Source organism: Harmonia axyridis, chromosome 7 (assembly GCF_914767665.1).
Source record: "Harmonia axyridis chromosome 7, icHarAxyr1.1, whole genome shotgun sequence".
Classification (NCBI taxonomy): domain Eukaryota; kingdom Metazoa; phylum Arthropoda; class Insecta; order Coleoptera; family Coccinellidae; genus Harmonia; species Harmonia axyridis.
In genome coordinates, this window is record NC_059507.1 from 14,574,099 (window position 1) to 14,589,580 (window position 15,482).

The 15,482-nt window shown below is 36.3% G+C and overlaps 1 non-coding gene across 1 annotated transcript; it reads left to right on the forward strand.

Moving 5' to 3' along the window:
* The first annotated feature begins 3,394 nt into the window (after nt 1-3,394).
* On the forward strand, nt 3,395-3,465 carry Trnaa-agc. The gene has a single exon. It is a non-coding gene; the product is annotated as a tRNA-Ala (tRNA).
* Nucleotides 3,466-15,482: the final 12,017 nt, after the last annotated feature.

Sequence of the window (15,482 nt, forward strand, 5' to 3'; positions counted from 1 at the left end):
GATCCCAACTTCACATTCGTGATTTGCTTATTTTTTCTCTATATTCTGCTTAAATTCGTTTTGATTTTGAAGCAGCATCAAGACTAAATTTGGCTTGGAATTGCTATTCTCTACAAAATCTCAACTCATTCTGTTGTGACTGAAACTTTTGGGTATTCCTGTTGACTGTTGAGACATTCAAGATTCTAAAGGAATTTTAGATCTTTTGAATGTACCATATGCGTTGCGCATGTGTATATAGCACTTCACTAGTTTCACTACCGACGAGCTAGAATGCTTACTTTTTAGAAGTAAAGAACGAGGTAGTATAGTGCCTCACTTATTTGCAGAAAATTCTTCGCTACTTCTTACAAATGAAATATTTAATACTTATTTCAAAAAATTTTGAGGTTCTACGTGAATAAAAGGAATATTTCGTTAACTTGTTCGTCCTCTCACTCCTTTTCCACCTTGTATCTGTCTTTAAGTTGTAGTGCCTCTCCATGCCCGAGAGATGGCGTTGCTGGCTTTGCATAACTTTCAAGCGAGGCATCGGTGTGTTCATAAAGAATCCCAGAATTTTATGCAGACTCACCTCTTCACGATAATGTGAGAGGGTGTTTCTTGGGCAGAGATCGCTGGATAGCCCAACTGATGAGTCCACCAGCGATCCCTTGAGAGAAGGCTCACCTACGACATTTGGCTTGAGATCATCTCACCAGAAAGTGATGTTTTATGTACAACCTTCCTTCAAGAAGCTTATTACCTTCACATCATCCCATCAATAATGCACTAGTAATAATCGCATATTGAGTGAGTGGATCTAGAGAATATACATCATACACTACTTGTACCAGTATGTATCGGTGCTAAATGGGATATGTATATACAATGTAAGATCAATTATGCCGATAAATTGTATTTGCAGCCATAATTGAATGGAAGATTAACGAATATCATCTATATCTAGACGATGATCTATATTCATGCGTCGTGAGGATGGGTATTATTGGAAATGTAATCTGACATTATTAGGCAACATATAGGAGTAGTGGAGCGGGTCGCTGGAAGGGGCAGGGAGAGGGAAATGACGAAAAGGGGACGAAAGGAGAACGAGAAGAGCTGCATTGCATACGAATAGACCTGTAAGCCAGCAATTAACAGTTTCTAACAAGATTGGCAATTTGCGCACCACCGCCAATATACCTCGGATCAAATATAATCGACGATTTTTCTCTTTCAGTTAATTATTTAACGTCAAAGCTATTCTCCCAGACACGCTCTTCACATTCTAATTGGATTTTCGTGTAATAATAGGAGCCCACCATGTTCTACTTTAACAACTTGTGACATTCCTCTTGTATTACATACCGTTGGAATAGGTTCGACTATAATTTCTGCTTAATTAGAAACCGTGTTTTCGATTTGTTTCGATCATCTATTGAATCAATTGTTTCGTCATTCTGATTTCGAAATTATTGAAAATAAAGATTTAAGAATTATGGAAAATTAATTACTTGAGTGGCGCATATGCCCTAATCCAAATAAAACAGAAGTTTCCTTTTTCATTCGAATAATCAACAAAATATGGAAAATTGAAAGTAACTATCAATTATTCCTTCTTGAATCAGAGTTATACTCCAGAATATCTTGGAGTTGAATTTGATTCTTTTTTGAATTTGAATGTCAACTAACGTTTCAAATTGACATCGAGGAATGATACCTTTCAAAAAACTAACCGGTCTTTCATGTGATGCTGATGCCAGCACTCTTCGTACAGCAGATTTGGCCTTGGTTTTTTCTGCTGCTGGATACTGTTCTTCTTTTCGATTCAATAGTGCTCATGTTCATCAAATTGATGAATCTATGAGAAAAATCACTACTAGATCTACACTTTTACATTGGTTACCAGGGCTATCACATATACTTCCGCCTCATATTCGACTGAGACAGGTCTCAGTCAAGAAATCTTGGGAAAATTTTCATTTCTACCCTAACTTATTTTAAATTCTATCTCACCTCCCAGATACTCATACAGCCAGATCAATGTCACGCAAACCCTTATGGATTAATACCATCCTTCAATCTAATGAAAGTGACAAGGAAATTTGGTGTTCTTTTAATGTCTTCAACAAAAGTCTAATTGTTGATCCTTCCAGTTTCAATCTGCCTAGGAAAATCTGGTGAATTTTAAAGCGAGTTAGGACTGGTCGTGTTAGTTGTAATAATATGCTCTTCAAATGGCATTCTATTGAAAGCCCACTATGTGAGTGTGGTATAGAAAAAACCATTGACCACTTGGTGAATATTTGTCTAATTCATTAATTTCCTGGTGGTTTCCAAGCCATTCATTTAGTGCGTTATTTTTTTTCAGAATGGGTCATTAATTATGAATAAAAATAATGGAAGCCATAACATTTATTACTCCTTTCTGAATATTTCCTCTTTTGAAATTTCTAAAATTGTTATTTCAATTCTAAAAGTCGATTTGTATATGTAGTTCACGAGAATTACAAGAAAAGAATACATATATGACTTCCTGATGTAATTGTTTTCTTCGCGAATCCTTATTAGAAAAACAGTTACGTTTAGTTCGTTTGAAGTTCCTCAATTGCATTTTTTGTGAATTAGATATACATGTGGTGAGTTGGTAATTTCAGTAATTTTTTCGAACTATAACGCACTGATGAGGAAAGATATTGTATTGATAAATACAAAATTCCGAAACTTACGTATGTTTTCATGTTAATTTGGTCATTCAATTTGTGAACCGTTTAGTTATTTTGAATATTCTTTTGGTTTGTTGATGATTTCGTCATTTTTAAAATCGAAATTGTATAACAAGACAAAAATAAACCAAATATTCATAAAGATATATTATTGTGAAGGGAACGGACACAAATGTGTCAATTTTTTAGATTTTATTTTCAAATGGCTGAATTTTATATATAGATATTTTGTAGAATACTACTCTGGAGTTATATCAGCAGCGTCAGACGCTTTTTTATATTGAAGGTATTTTGTAAAATATCCCTCTCAAGTTATATAAAAATTTAGTCCGATGCTTTGAAGTTGATGAATGCCCTTTACTTCTTTCTACTTGTCTGATTTTTCAATAAGTTATTCAGACAACTAATACCAATTCATATTTAATCAATCAAATGAATTGTAATGTAACATCCTCTAAATATTGAAATTATTCATTCATGATTACGAGTGCAACAGCACTATGCATACGCTACAGAATAAAGAATTTTAAAATTTTCCTTTTTTTAGTTATGACTCCTCAGTTAAAGTTGCGAAACTTATATTTTTTTCAAATAATGATACTTCGTAATTAAGAGAATATACATATTGGCATGACTACAAACTTTTGATTCTGGAAGAAGCGGTTCCTCGATATGCGGTTGGAACTTCCTCGGTAGCTCATTGGTAAGCTCTGGACTAGCGATTCAGAGGTTGCGGGTTCGATTCCCGCTCGAGGAGGTACTTCGGAGTTAAAAATTGTCTGTCATGCCAATATATTTTTATTCGTTTTCTGGAATCTTCTCTCTCCAAAACGTCAACTGTAAAAATTTCAAGAAGGGTTAAAAATTTATTTCATTATCTGATAACAAATATTTATCATTGAAAATAATAAACAGTAATCAGATACGAACATGTAACACACACATATTACCGATTTTCACTCAAGTCCCAGCTAAGCACCCCATTGCAACAAATCTCGCCGCTATCAACGACTGTGTAAAGGCGGCATTAGAGGACAAACAAACGACACCTCGTTTTAATGCGAAGGTACCGGGGGATGATATGTGGTCCTAACTAATGACCGGCAAGTCCGGTGATTTATCCGGGCCACAGATTCCGGTATCTATGATACTCGCGGCGGGCGTTTAGGTTATGTTTTGATGCACGGCCAGCCCTTATTAGTTGTAATCCGCCGTTAACTCAATTACGAATGCCGGGCCTACGAGTAATTTATTCCCAGGGTGGATGCGAGAACCTTTCAGGTCCATTTGGGCCTTGTCGGGACCGGAAACGGGACTGATAAGGACGGATGGCGGGATTTCGAGTTATACGCGCTGTTGGGCCGGATCTTTGGAGTGGTGGAAATTTTGAGGGCGGTTATGATTGAATTATATTTCTGTATGTGGTTTTTTATATATTTGTTTTTCAGAACGCCTCTGACTGAAGATAATGATTTATTGAAATCTTCTAATTCAATATAAATATAAAATAGATAGTAAATTAATTTCACGGCATTCAGACAATTTTTTAATTCTAGAAAAAGTACCTCCCCGAGCGGGACTCAAACCCGCAACCTCCGAATAACTAGTCCGATGCTCTCGCCTTTGAGCTATCAAGGAAGTTGAAGATTCTTCGAAATGAGGAACCATTAAACCTAGAATTGTGTGTTAAAATGCCTCGATAGCTCAACGGCGAGAGCATCGGACTAGTAATTCGGAGGTTGCGGGTTCGAGTCCCGCTCGGGGAGGTACTTTTCCAGAATTGAAAAATAGTCTGAATGCCGTGAAATTCATTTCATATATTATTAATATACACAGGTTTAACTATAATTCATCTATAATTTGGCAATTTTAGGGACGAAGTCTAGCCAAGGCTGCTGTACTCAACACCCGACAAAATACGAATAAAGAAAAAACAAAAATGGAAATTAATAAAAGGGAATACAACATAAATGAATCCAATCAATAAACATACAAAATCTGTAACTGGCTCAAAAATAAAACATTCTTCAATTCTCTTCCCAATGAGTTCAAAGAGAAACCACTACATGCAATTAGCATCTCATTATGTAATTTCACCGCATTAAAGGTGAAAGAGCGCTGAAACATAGCTGAACCAATAATAATATAAATATTTAAAAAGATCATATAAAAATTATTTTTTAATTTTCATAAATTTTTCATTAATTCAACAATTGTTACGCCGACTGAGCACTTTGCGATGTGACCTATTCTTGATGAAGCCAAATTCTGGCTTGGAAAGCCATGGAAATTGAAGAAGTGTTTATATTTATTTCTATCAAATCAATATGAATTTCCATCAAGTTGACGTCGAAGACCAGCATGGCGGTGAAAGAGTGAAGATTTTCGACGATGCAGAATTGGAGGCATTACTTGATAAAGACTCGTGTCAAATGCAACAAGAATTGGCAGTATCATTGGAAGTGTCGCAACAACTATTTCAAAACGCCTGAAAGTCATGAGAATGATTCAGAAATAAGGAAATTGGATGCTTTACGAGTTGAAGCCCAGTGATGTTGAACGGCGTTTGTTTGCTAGTGAACAGCTGCTTGCAAGGCAAAGGCGAAGAAGATTTCTGCATCGCATTGAGACTGAAGCCAAAAAATAAGTTTATTACGATAATCCCAAGCGCAGATAATCATCGTGATATCCTGGCCTTCCTTCCACGTCGACAGTCAAACCGAATATTCACGGTTCCAAGGTCATGCTCAGTATTTGGTGGGACCAGCTCGGCGAAGTGTATTATGAGTTATTAAACCGAGTGAAACAATTATAGGCAATCATTATCGAACGCAATTAATGCGTTTGAGTCGAGCATTGAAAGATAAACGGCCTCAATACAACGAGAGACATGATAAAGTGATTTTACAGCATGATAATGCTCGATCTCATATTGCGAAAGTGGACATACTAGGAAATGTTGAAATGGGAAGTTCTACCCCATCCGCCGTATTCTCCAGACTTTTTTCTTTCGGACTATCACTTGTTTCGGTCAATGGCATACGGCCTGGCTGACCAGTACTTCCGCTCTTATGAAGAAGTAAAAAATTGGATCGATTTGTGGATCACTTCAAAAATTGACTAGTTTTATCAATTCGTACGCTGCCCGAAAAATGCGAGAAAGTAGTGGCCAGCGATGGACAATACTTGAATCATAAATGTTCAACCAGTTCTCTACAATAAAGCCTTGAATTTCGGAAGAAAATCGGCGGAAGCAAAATTGTAAGCCTATGCAGCTTTCTGTTCTGGGAACTAGCGCTCAATAAGAGCTAATCTGACAGTTGTAAATTGTAGAAGATAATAAATAAATTAAATATTGGTGCTGAAAGCTGAATACAAATACAACTGAATCCAAATGCAATTAAATCACATTAAGTTGTTTAGTAATTATTCCAAGAGAGCCAAAAATGTTTCAATTTCCATTCCAATTGCATTTGAATACAAATTTAGCAACGTTTCAGTCGATTGTCTCACTCCACGGCCAACTCAATCCAAGCAACGTACTCTCACCCTCGGATAAAGTGACTTTCTAATTCGAGCCTTACATGACAATTGCCGAGTTTAATCTAAAGATCTAACTCCCTGAGTTAATTCTTTGCTAAAGGAAGGGGAAAATGCGAGGCATACTTTATTTTATTAATGAAAACTTTGTTGGTCTAATTAGTACAAATTTCTTTCTTTCTATACAAGGAATGAAACGAAGTTTGCATATTTCACGAACGAGTGGTATTTTTGAAAAGGCAAATATAAGAACTTTGGTTTTCGTTGTATGATGACGAAAGGATTTATGGAATTGAGATGTTTTTCATTCATTGAAGAGTTGCTGCGAATTTTAGTATTTTATCAACGACAAATTTATTGAAAACAAGAATAAATACCCACAGAAAATTGTCAGAAAATATTTTCAAGATCTGAGATACTTATTGGTTCAAATTCGATGTGTAATAATGAGATCTCAAGAACTAGAGAAGCTAAAGATATCTAATTATACGATTTTTTTTCGAGTTTTTTCGAGTTTTGTTTTCGAGAAACGTAAAAAATTGAAGACAGAACTGGCATCCATATTTCCTTTGAATCTCGAGATATGAAGGAAAATTTGGAATTATCATAACTTCCTGTTGTTATCACAATGAAACAAAAACATTATTTGAGTGAAATTTTTTATAGGAATTGATGGTTATGACGAAAAAATCCAGTTTTGTGTTATAATATAAACATATGTTTTTTTCAGAGGAAACCTATGAATTCGATTTACTATTATTGTGGAAAACGAATTTCTTCAGCATTCATACGATTTTAATGAAAATATCGTTCAAATAATGCTTTTGTTTGAAAATCTGTTGAGTTGTCAGAAATATTTCTTTAGTGAAACATTCATTTTCAGGATCCACATTAAATCATGAAATTATATTTTGTAGCGAACGGCAGTTTGAAACCATAGAAGATACATTTTTTGTTGCCGGCTTCAGAGAATGGCTGACATTATCCTGAAAATTTAGAATTGTGGAGCTAATTTCATTTCTGTTTGTAATTTCGACGACAGATTCGGGAGTTTCTTGTGCTAACGGTTATTGTTATCGATGTAGTTATCTGATGGAAATTTGAATCTCTGAACCAAGACGCCTTGATATTCTTATTAGGGGATGGGATTCGAGTATACTATAAAATTTTATTAATCCTCTGTGTTCGTTCCTGCGAATTAATCGGTTTATGAATATTTGACTCGAAGAGAGGAATTTCAAAATTGGAAAACTATAAATAATTTTCAGGCCCATAACTGGAGATACGAATTCACGAAATATCTCAGTAGATGTAACGTTATTCAAGAAAATACATAGGTTAATTATTGTTTTTCAGATATATTTCAGCATCGACTGCCAGGTTCATTAACCTGAACGTGTACATCATTCACGAATATTTGTAAATGAGAAAGCTGTGTACTAAAAGAGTGCCCCGCGAGCTCATAATCGATCAAAAGCAACAATGTGTTTATGATTCTGAGCAGTGTTTGAAGCTGTTTAAGTTAAATTAACCTGAATTTTTGCGCCGATATGTGACAATGGATGAAACATAGCTCCATCCTTTCACTCCAGAGTCCAATCGACAATCAGCTGAGTGGACTGCACACGATGAACCGAAACCAAAGCGAGGAAAAACACAACAGTCAGCTGGTAAGGTTATGGCATTAGTATTCTGGGATGCGCAAGGTATAATACTCATTGATTGCCTAGAAAAGAGCCAGATCATCAACAGTGATCATTATATAGCGTTATTGGATTGTTTAAAGGATAAAATCGTTGAAAAACGGCCCGATTTGAAGAAAAAAAAGGTGCTGTTTCATCAAGACAATACGGCGTGTCACAAATCAATGAGAACAATGGCAAAATTGCATGAATTGGACTTCGAATTGCTTCTGCATCCACCGAATTCGCCAAATCTGGCCCCAAGCGACTCTTTCCTGTTCTCAGACCTCGAAAGAATGCTCGCTGGAAAAAAATTTAGCGCCAATGAAGAAGTAATCGCCGAAACTGAGGCCTATTTTGAAGCGAAAGACAAATCGTATTACAAAAATGGTATCGAAAAGTTGGGAGTTTGCTATAATCGAAGGCAACTATGTTGAATAATGAAATCAAATTTTGCCAAAAATATGTGTTTCACTATGGTAGACCGGGGATTTTCCAATTAGCCTGTTATATTTATAACAATTTCCATTAAATTCAGAGAAATCGAACCTAATACAGGGAAGGAAATTCAAGCAATTGCGCATAACAAGGCGCATCCGATATCTGAAAAAAATACATTTTCTATCCTTTGAAAACCCCATGGAATTCAATTAATTAAAATCAGATAAGAATTGTAAATTTTAAGACAATTAGAACGATCTGTGGATACACAGACAGACAGACAGACAGACAGGCACAAAACTAAAGTCGTTCAAGATGGTCTGAAATGCATTTGGCGATTGGAAATTTTGGAATCGAACACCGAAAATGTTATTCGTCTAAAAAGTGATAACAACTAACTTCTGTTAACTCGTAACTGAAACAAATAACAATAATCACCTTCCAATGAAAACCCATTATTTTGACAGGACTGTATCTACCGCCACATTTCGTAAACTGACGCCATAACGGTAATTTCGTAACAGCGTTTTTCAATATCACTTCCACCGGCGCGCGTCACATAAAGAAAATTGGTTGTTGCAAAGTACTCCCATCGCAGTAATTTTAAATGATGAGGAATCGCTCTCAACGACACCTGCACCACACTCGTCGTAATTACCTACAGTTACACAGACATTTCTGCTATTACTGCCTACCCCCTAGACATTTTAGCTCAGCGTATCTGAATGGGAATTACGACGTGTACGTTGGATCTTTTCTGTTGGAGATGCACACAAAAAACAGCCATCGAGTCATTGGAGGGATGGATCTAAATGAAATTCGTCATTATTAGCGGATTGTTTGCTTACTCTCGTTTATAACAAATAGCGACCGTAGGAATAATTCTGAGAAATTCACTCGAAATGGACACCTGTCAAAAATCCAAGGATATTGTTTGTTTCATGAAATATTGAATACTACGCTACCCTTTGTCTGCCCAATGGCTTAGTTTAGTGATGATGATAATACTATATTTGACACGATAGAATTAAAATATAGAGCAAAACTGATAAATCAGTGAAAAAATTTTGAAAATCCATCAATAAATGACTGAGAAATAGATTATTTGAATTTACGTATTTTAGCGCGGAACGTCTTTGGTCTGTTTCTTCACGGCACTTGCCTGTGATCGCTACACCATAATTTACGTTTGAATACTTAGCCGCGCCAAGGCTCTCGCGCCGTTTGTAGTTGTACAGTGTAGTTTTAACTTGAGTTTTGTTTTTATGTCACCATAATGGAAGAAGGCTTCGGGAAAGGACAAAGTGAAAATTTGCCTAAAATAGATATATTCGCAGTGATGGAGTTTTTTTCTTCAAATCCATCTTATGTCAGTGCTGAAATAAAAAGAGTTAAACTTTTCAAGTAAGTATCTACTTTTGAGTTTGCTCCATCATTTAATAAACGTTTCATAAACAGTTTGTAGTTGAGTACTGGTTGTTGAAGTCTATCAATGGCAAAACATATTTATGTGAGGAGTAAAAAGTAAAAAGAGAAAAAAGTAATTTATATGTATGTATATAGTAAGTTATTTCAGCCATCGTGTAACGAACAAAACACGACACGAACGGCACAAGTGATTGTACACCAATGAATTCGTAAGCACTCTGCGAATACCAGTCGTCTAGTGTGTGACGTCACGCCACTTACACGTACTATGAAATTATTCTTCCAAGCGCAACTTCAGTCCCATAACTTTTTCATTTCTAGAGATATTTCATTGATTCTTCCATATCTTTGTTTCATTTTACTTAAATTTTTAGAATTAATCCTTAACAAAAAAATGAAAACTAGTCCATTGTGAACAAGTTGTTACCATATTGTTATAATAGTGTTTTTATGTTGAAAAAAAATCGTATTTCTCATATTTTTTTTCTCATTTCTCTACCTTATTCATCAACTTCCGGACAAAAGTCCCTCTCAGAAAATTCAATGCCTCTCTATTTTGTGCTTCGATCACCCAATTTTATCTTCTCCATATCGTCAACCCGTTGTTTATGCGGACGCTCTTCATATCTGCCACCTAGAGAGACTCTAAACCAGTTTATTTATATGGTATGAGAACTTTAGTAATGACTGGATTTTTATTCCAAAGAATTTGAGGTCTTTTCGGAGTTCATCCTTATTCTATTGGCAGTAAACCATTGTTGAGCTTCCGTCAATGTCTTTCTAGTGCTATCATCTAGTTCCAGTTGATTGAAGGCCGAATTGAGGAAGCTGGTGTCATCCACAAAGATAACCACATCCACCTGTTCTATATTCGCGGGCAGATCATTAATAAACACCAGAATTGGCCCCAAAATTGATCCTTGTGGAACTCCACTTAAAATCAGTTCCCTGTATTTTTCGCCTGTTTGTATTTGTTGGTCATCAACTTTATAGCTACTCCCCTTATACCATAAATTTTCAACTTTTTTAACAGGAGTGAGTGATCAATATCATTGTTGAAGAACTTGAGAGAATGGTACAATTGCAACAACTGCCAATTGTTTAGATCTGCAGTATCGAGATTAGGCATAGCTTTGATGATAGCTAAACTTCGGAACGAAGACGGCACTTGAAGAAGAAGAAGTGATCAATGCTGTCAAAAACTTTGCTAAGATGAGGATAACTCATATTTCCTTCCTGCATCAATGACGTCAGCGATCTTTCGGAGGATTTCTGCTAGGGCTGTTGTGGTAGATTTGCCCTTCAGGTAGCCAGGTTGTTATCAACTCCAGATATCTTATTTTTTGAAGAAGTTCCCATTGCTGGTTGTATGGTTATTGGCCGGAAGTTACTCAACTCTCATGGGTCTCCCTGTTTGTCTATTGAAATGACTCGGCTCTTCTTTAGTTGGTCGGAAAAGAGTCCCTCAGACAAAATTCTTGAGAATATTCCACTGAAAAGAAAGGCGATTGAGGGAATGATTTTTTTCAAAACTTTAGTGGATAGTCCATAAATATCTTTTGTGTTCTTATCTTTCATTCTTCTCACACATATAATGTTATTGGATCGATTGATTGCCTGAATAACATTAATCACCAGATCAGCCTCCACGTGATTACTGGCTTTTTGTCCTGAGGCAGAAATTTGGCTCTAATGAAGAATTGTTTGCCTAGGTTGAAATCCATTTTGAAAGCAAAGACGAATTTTTCTGCTGAAAAGGTATTCAGCGTTGGTGGTTACTATGCAAATTTGTGTTTACTGGTTAGGCCTGGAACTTATTGAGTAGTTTCAGCTGTAGGTATCATTGAAATTTTCTACTTCTTCTTCTAACAGCTCTCCTTATTGCTTCTGGTTCGTTCTAGTCTAGTGGTGTTAGTTCGGGGACCAAGACGTCAACTTTCCCTAAAAGCTTGAATCTGCCAAGTTGTTTCGTTTGAGAGTTCTCATGTTTACGATCGGACGGGCGGAATTTGTGAACGAGGAAAGAGCTCTCACTGTGGCCATTGATTTGTCCATTTCACAATAAAAAGATATTATATTATATTATAAGAATTACTTCACTATTAATTTTGCAAATAATCATTGCAGATTTCGAGGAATTCTGAAATATTTTGTTTTGGTAATGAAGAATTTGTTGAAGTTCAGTTAACATTCTTCTGGTTCAATTATTTCTTCAGTTGAAGTACCTTAAATATTAATCACATCAGTAAGCAATTTCTGTTCGAGCAAAACCACGAATTTCTCATCATTCAGCCCAGCTGACGTCACTAAATGACGCCATAGTATTCATGAACGTAATAATCGAGAACCTCTCATTAAACGCAGAAGACAAACGGCATGGAACTGATATTGAAATTCGAGAATGCCCAAAACCGAGACATTAAAATAAATGACATGCCTTCAAATTTGAAAAGGATTGGAGTAATGAAAAATATCAGACAAAGCCTCCGGAAAATGCATTTACATTTAAGCAATATTAATGGTGAGAGGAAGGGTTGAATCGGGAAGGCTTATCATATTATATTTCTCACTCATAATTCCTTTGTGAAATGATCTGGATCTTTTAATGCCAAAATCTTAACTACTGCACGCTATGACATCTCGACAAAGAGGACGGAATAATTGGAGACGATGCCAAAGGACAGGGTTGGATTCTGAATATTTCGGGTTTGCTCTTTCTGTTCACTCGCTCCAACATTTCCACATTGATTTGTCAAAATTGAAATATGGCTAGTTTAAATGTTTTGCAATCTGAAATTAATTGGATTATAATGAATTCTCATTCATAATTGATGGTTAGTTCACATTTCAGTTGAATTATTGGGTGTACAACTTTGCTTTCGCCGTTTTGCAATATATGATTGTAGCGGTAAGTGGTAATCGAAATAAATAGATCGTTGATGCCATACAATTAGCTAAGGTATTTGTAAACATAACGCCATCGGAATATTAGTCGATTTGAGTCTGCATCATAAAGTTATTCTCGATTGAACATGTCAACTTACGAGCCAAATTCTCGTCATTTGCGGGAGGTTTTAATTTTCTGCTTTAATATGAAGGAACCTGCGCCTGAGGCTCATCGAAATCTCTGAAAAACCTATTGTGAGGCCACTATTCAAGAACGGTGACGTCGAAAATGGAAGGTTTTCGAAGATGCAGATTTGGAGGCATCTGAATGGGAATTACGACGTGCACGTTGGATCTTTTCTGTTGGAGGTGCACAAAAAACAGCCATTCTCGTCATTTGCGGGAGGTTTTAATTTTCTGCTTTAATATGAAGAAACCTGCGCCTGAGGCTCATCGAGGCCACTATTCAAGAACGGTGACGTCGAAAATGGAAGGTTTTCGAAGATGCAGATTTGGAGGCATTACTTGATCAAGACCCGTGTCAACCGCAACAAGAATTGGCAGGATCATTGGGAGTGAAGCAACAAGCTATTTCAGAAAACCTGAAAGTCATGGAAAAGATTGAGAAACAATAAAATTGGGTGCCGTACCAGTTGAAGCCGAGATATGTCGAAAGGCGTTTGTTTGCTTGTGAACAGCTGCTTGCAAGGCAAAGACGAAAGGGATTTCTGCATCGCATTGTGACTGTAATTGAAAATTGGGTTCACTACGATAATCCCAAGCGCAGAAAATCATCGGGATATCCCGGTCATGCTTACACATTGATGGCCAAACCGAATATTCACGATTCCTAGGTCATGCTCAGCATTTGGTGGGACCAGCTCGGCGTAGTGTATTATGAATTGTTAAAACCGGCAGCAACAGTCACAGGCGATCGTTATCGAACGCAGTTCATGCGTTTGAACCGAGCATTGAAATACAAACGGCCGCAATACAACGAGAGACATGATAAAGTGATTTTTCAGCATGACAATGCTCGACCTCATATTGCGAAAGTGGTCAAGACATGCTTGGAAACGTTGAAACAGAAGTCCTATCCCACTATCTCCAGACGTTGCTCCCTCGGACTATCATTTGTTTCGATTAATTGCACATGGCCGGGCTAACCAGCATTTTTGGTTTTCAGAAGAAGTTAAAAATTGGATCGATTGGTGGATCGCTTCAAAATATGACCAGTTTTTTCAACGCAGGATTTGTACGCTTCTCGAAAGATGGTGAACAGTAGTGGCCAGCGATGGAAAATACTTTGAATCATAAATGTATAACTTGTTTTTTACAATGAAGCAAATTTTTACGCCTATGTAACATTAAAGTTATCGTGATGAACTGATATAGCAATATCTTCGGGGAACGAGGACTAAATAAAAAGAAACCAAAATTCAAAACTCAACATAACTCCTTCAACAAACTATTCTGTCGTAATGGATCCTAAATATTTTATATTTAGTCAAAATTTCTGATTCGATTACTATTCTCTTTTCGAGTGCTTCAATTACATTTAAAACTTGTGAACAAATTGTACTACTAGATGTTTGAATGAATGTTGACTTAACTTGATTCGTATTTTTGAAATAAATAAATTTTTCTGACTCATTAATTCTTCAACTAGAATTCATCTTTCATCTTTGAACACAACCAGAATGCCCTTCATTAGAATGCTCGTGTCAAGTATAGCAGAGGGAAAATAATCAGAGGCCTGCAACACCTTGGTATCGGGTTACACCCCTGTGCCCATACTTCATCTTGCGCGAAACGAAGCTATTTTTGGTCCTTGTTCAGCCGAATTGGACAGGAAACCCAGCAAGGACGCGTCACTATACTATTGTGTTAATTAAGAGAAAGAGTTAATTATGCTTAACAAGTTATTCCGTGAAATTTTCTTCTCTTTCTACCGCCGAGAGTTTGGATCGTTATTTTTAATGACATTGCTTGTCGACTGGGGCAATCTCATGAGGGGGTGATAAGGAGAAAATCGGATATGGAGAAGTTCTGACTTTGTTTTGCAGCAATTCAGTTTTCACGAGTAGAAAAAAAATTGTGGAAATTTCACGCAAACTTGTATTAGGTATTTCGTTTTTTTGATAGTTTCTCTTGTTCTTTGCAGATAATCACAATTCTGTATGTTTTGGATACTGATTTAATGAACAAATTCATGAAAAGACAAGAAAACAAAAAATATAAAGGTCATAGAAAGGAGGTTTATTCACTATTTAAAATACTCAATTCAACATGTGTATTATGAGCAATTGGAAATATTCCATCTACAGAATCTTTAGCTCAAAGTATGAAGATTTAACTTAGATATCCTTGATCAAATGTGGCTTCTGTGTAGGATACAGTATGTTTTATTTCAAAATTGATACATTTGTGCCTGTGCACTGAAACTATTTGACAAATTTCTAGGATATGTGGGTAGTGAAGGGTGTTTTTTTAGAGCTATAGAACTTTAAATTGCAATAAAACAACGATGGATTATTCGATTGACATGGATTTTATTTATCCGCAAGATAATCTTGTGGCATTACATTGTAAATATGATTTCTAGCATATGACCGCCACGGCTAGCTCGGATGTAGTCCAATCTGGACGTCCAATTTTCGATGACTTTTTCCAACATTTGTGGCCGTATATCGGCAATAACATGGCGAATGTTGTCTTCCAAATGGTTAAGGGTTTGTGGCTTATCCGCATAGACCAATGACTTTACATAGCCCCACAGAAAGTAGTCTAGCGGTGT